The sequence below is a fragment of the Somniosus microcephalus genome, chromosome 2, assembly GCF_052327205.1.
Source record: "Somniosus microcephalus isolate GS21.2 chromosome 2, FLI_Smic_1.0, whole genome shotgun sequence".
In the NCBI taxonomy this organism is placed as follows: Eukaryota; Metazoa; Chordata; class Chondrichthyes; order Squaliformes; family Somniosidae; genus Somniosus; species Somniosus microcephalus.
The window spans coordinates 170,602,314-170,607,146 of record NC_140988.1 but is presented as its reverse complement, the minus strand read 5'-3'; the positions used below and the strand labels follow the sequence as shown (position 1 = coordinate 170,607,146).

General features: G+C 47.9%; 1 pseudogene; it reads right to left on the bottom strand.

Annotated features, from left to right (window-relative positions):
- Window positions 1-3,865: 3,865 nt before the first annotated feature.
- LOC147123099 (uncharacterized) lies at window positions 3,866-4,585 on the bottom strand (annotated as a pseudogene).
- Between the last annotated feature and the right edge of the window lie 248 nt (window positions 4,586-4,833).

The following is a 4,833-nucleotide window of genomic DNA, read 5'->3' as shown; positions in this document are numbered from 1 at the left end:
GACAGCATGCTCGAATATGTACTCCCTGAGGGGAAGGACATCCTAAAACTACCAGAACACCTACTGGAACTGAAGAAAGAGGCCGGGGTGATAATTAAGCAGTATCACCGAATTGAGCAAGAGGTCAAACAACTGGGGAAGGTTGTGGAGGCCAAGCTGGAAGATGCCTCATGGTGGCAGACACTTTGGGACTGGGGAATTAGGGTGGACATACACTCCTGGATCAGAATTGCATCTCATGTATTGGTGGTGCTGCAGGTGCTAATTGTCATCATACTCATGTTTGAGTATTGTACTCGATGTAAACAACGCCGTAACCGAACCATTGCTAAAACCATTGTTAAAACACAGTATAGATTGGGAGAGAAGCAGGGAATCTTAGAGGTAGTTCAAGTAGCCACACCCATGTGAATCTAACCACCTGCCTGGCCAGCAGTGATGGGGCGAGGAGCATGGGCAGGTGAAGTTAGTTGGCCATCTTGGGCTATCAACAAGGGCCAAAAGGGGGGACTGAAGGGGTTAAAAGTTAGATTAGCGGCTTAACTGACTAGCTGGCAGAACAAAGACAGTTGGGAAAAGCATATTACACGATGATTGGGGGAGTGAAAGAAGGCGAAGAGGCCATACATTGAACAATGGGCCACCAAGATGTGATTTGCGAAGATTATTGGAAAAAATTCTGAGGGACAAAATTAGTCTCCACTTGGAGAGGCAAGGATTAATCGGGGATAGTCAGCATGGCTTTGTCAAGGGTAAATCATGTCTGACAAATCTGATTGAATTTTTCGAGGGGGTGACTAGGTGTGTGGATGAGGGAAATGCTATGGATGTGGTATACATGGACTTCAGTAAGGCTTTTGACAAAGTCCCGCATAGGAGACTGGTCAAGAAGGTAAGAGCCCATGGGATCCAGGGTGCCTTGGCACATTGGATCCTAAACTGGCTGAGTGGCAGGAGGCAGAGGGTGATGGTCAAAAGTTGCTTTTGTGACTGGAAGCCTGTGTCCAGTGGGGTACCTCAGGGATCGGTGCTGGGTCCCTTGCTGTTTGTGATCTACATAAATGATTTGGATGAGAATGTAAAAGGTATGATCAGTAAGTTCGCAGATGACACGAAAATTGGTGGGGTGGTAAATTGCGAGGAGGAAAGCCTCAGGCTACAGGACGATATAAACGGGTTGGTCAGATGGGCGGAAAAGTGGCAAATGGAATTTAACCCTGAAAAGTGCGAGGTGATGCATTTTGGACGGACAAATAAGGCAAGGGAATACACAATGAGTGGTAGGACCCTAGGAAGTACAGAGGGTCAGAGGGACCTTGGTGTACATGTACATAGATCCCTGAAGGCAGCGGAACAGGTAGATAAGGTGGTTAAAAAGGCATATGGGATACTTGCCTTCATTAGCCGAGGCATAGAATATAAGAGCAGGGAGGTTATGATGGAGCTGTACAAAACGCTGGTAAGGCCACAGCTGGAGTACTGTGTGCAGTTCTGGTCGCCTCACTATAGGAAGGATGTGATAGCTTTGGAGAGGGTGCAGAGAAGATTCACCAGGATGTTACCTGGGATGGAGCGCCTCAGCTATGAAGAAAGACTAAACAGGCTGGGGTTGTTTTCCTTGGAGCAAAGAAGGCTGAGGGGGGACCTGGTTGAGGTGTACAAAATGATGAGGGGCATAGATAGGGTAGATAAAGAGGAACTTTTCCCCTTAGTAGGGGGGTCAATAACAAGGGGGCATAGATTCAAAGTAAGGGGCACGAGGTTTAGAGGGGATTTGAGGAGGAACTTTTTCACCCAGAGGGTGGTTGGAGTCTGGAACTCACTGCCTGAAAGGGTGGTAGAGGCAGGAACCCTCACAACATTCAAGAAGCATTTGGATGAGCACTTGAAATGCCATTGCATACAAGGCTATGGACCAAATGCTGGAAAATGGGATTAGATTGGACAGGGCTTGATGGACGGCACAGACACGATGGGCCGAAGGGCCTCTTTCTGTGCTGTATAACTCTATGACTCTATGAGGTTAAGCGTACATAAAATGGATAGATCAATGGCCGATGTGGAAACAGGGCAAATGAGATAAACAAGATGTGTTTTGTGGAGATGTGATTAAGTATACGTGACTTGAACAATTAATTGGCCAGGTCCTGAAGATGAGAAGGAAACAAGTTGTAAGATTGTATATAAGCCAACTGCTCGAATGTAAACATTAGACTGCCGTCTCAGCTCAGACTGAGAGGGCCTCTCCCTGCACGTGCTTGAATATAGATCACTTGGAACCAGTACACGCTCGTCTGCATCTGCTTTGGGACAGAGAGTAATCTCACAACAGCCTGGGATTGATATTACTGAATCCTACACCACTATGGATTCTTTTGTTGCTCCAAATAGGTATGCCCCACTTTGTGATTTGGAGGACACAACAGGCAGTGAGGTCAGCACAAGTGAGACAGATCAACCTCAATGCTCATCTTATTTTTTTAAATATTATTCGTTCCTGGGATGGGGCATCGCCGGCAAGGCCAGCATTTATTGCCCTTCCCTAATTGCCCTTGAGAAGTTAGTAGTGAACCCCCTTCTTGAACCACTGCAGTCCGTGTGGTGAATGTACTCCCATAGTGCTGTTGGGAAGGGAGTGCCAGGATTTTGACCCAGCGACGATGAAGGAACAGCGATATACTTCCAATTCAGGATGGTGTGTAACTTGGAAGGGAACCTGCAGGTGGTAGTGTTCCCATGCGCCTGCTGCCCTTGTCTTTCTAGATGGTAGAGGTCGCGGGTTTGGGAGGTGCTGCCAAAGAAACGTTGGCGAGTTGCTACAGTGCATCTTGTAGATGGTACACACTGCAGCCACGGTACGCTGGTGGTGGAGGGAGTGAATGTTGAAGGTGGTTAATGGAGTGCCAATCAAGCGGGCTGCTTTGTCCTGGATGGTGTCGAGCTTCTTGAGTGTTTTTGGAGTTGAAGACTTGTGCTCCAGAACTAGTTGAGCCTCGAGCCAAGCTGTTTCAGTACAGTTACAATGCTGGCATATACCCGACAATGTGGAAAGCTGCCCATGTATGTCGTGGCCACGAAAAAAGGACAAATCTAATCCGGCCAATTACTGCCCCATCAGTCTACTCTCAATCATCAGCAACGTGATGGGAGGTGTCATCGACAGTGCTATCAAGCGGTACTTACTCACCAATAACCAGGCAAGTGGAGAGTATTCCATCACACTCCTGATTTGTGCCTTGTGGATGGTGGAAAGGCTTTAGGGAGTCAGGAAATGAGACACTCGCCGCAGAATAGCCAACCTCTGACCTGCTGTTGTTGCCACAGTATTTATGTGGCTGGTCACTTAGGTTTCTGGTCAATGGCGACCCCTAGGGTGTTGATGATGGAGGATTCGGCAATGGTAATAGGTGGTGGTTAGACTCTCACTTGTTAGAGATAGTCATTGCATGGCACTTGTGTGGTGCGAATGTTACTTGCCACTTATCAGCCCAAGCCTGAATGTTGTCCAGATCTGGTTGCATGCGGACATGGACTGCTTCATTATCTGAGGAGTTGCGAATGGAACTGAACACTGTGCTATCATCAGTGAACATCCCCACTTCTGACCTTATGATGGAGGGAAGGTCATTGATGAAGCAGCTGAAGATGGTTGGGCTTAGGACAGTCTTGAGGAACTCCTGCAGCGATGTCCTGGGGCTGAGATGATTGATCTCCAACAACCACAACCATCTTCCTTTGTGCTAGGTATGACTCCAGCAAGTGGCGAGTTTTCCCCTTGATTCCCATTGACTTCGATTTTACTAGGGCTCCTTGATGCCACACTCGGTCAAATGCTGCCTTGATATCTAGGACAGTCACTCTCACCTCACCTTTGGAATTCACTCTTTTGTCCATGTTTGAACCAAGGCTGTAATGAGGTCTGGAGCCGGGCGGTCCTGGCGGAACCCAAACTGAGCAGGTTATTGGTGAGTAAGTGCCGCTTGATAGCACTGTCATTAACACCTTCCATCATTTTGTTGATGATTGAGAGTAGATTGATGGGGTGGTAATTGGCCAGATTGGATTTGCCCTGCTTTTTGTGGACAGGACATACCTGGGCAGTTTTCCACATTGTCAGGTAGATGTCAGTGTTGTAGCTGTACTGGAACAGCTTGGCTAGAGGCGCGGCTAGTTCTGGAGCACTAGTCTTCAGCACGATAGCCGGGATGCTGTCGGGGCCCATAGCCTTTGCTGTATCCAGTGCGCTCAGCCATTTCTTGATATCACATGGAGTGAATCGAATTGGCTGAAGACTGGCTTCTGTGATGGTGGGGACCTCAGGAGGAGGCCGATATGGATCACCCACTCGGCACTTCTGGCTGAAGATGGTTGCAAATGCTTCAGCCTTGTCTTTTGCACTCACGTGCTGGGCTCCACCATCATTGAGGATGGGGATATTCAAGGATCCTCCTCCTCCTGTTAGTTGTTTAATTGTCCACCACCATTCACAATTGGATGTGACAGGACTGTAGAACTTTGATCTGAGCCGTTGATTGTGAGTTCGCTTAGTCCTGTCTACAGTATGCTGCTTCCGCTGTTTAGCATAGAATCATAGAATAGTACAGCACAGAAGGAGGCCATTCGGCCCATCGAGTCTCAGCCGGCTCTTTCCAAGAGCAATCCAGTTAGTCCCACTCCCTCGCTCTTTCCCCATATCCCTGCCTTTTTTTCTACTTCAAGTATTTATCCAATTCCCTTTTGAAGGCTACTATTGAATCTGTATCCACCACCCTATCAGGCAGTGCATTCCAAATCCTTACCAATTGTTGCGTAAAAAGGTTTTTCCTCGTGTCG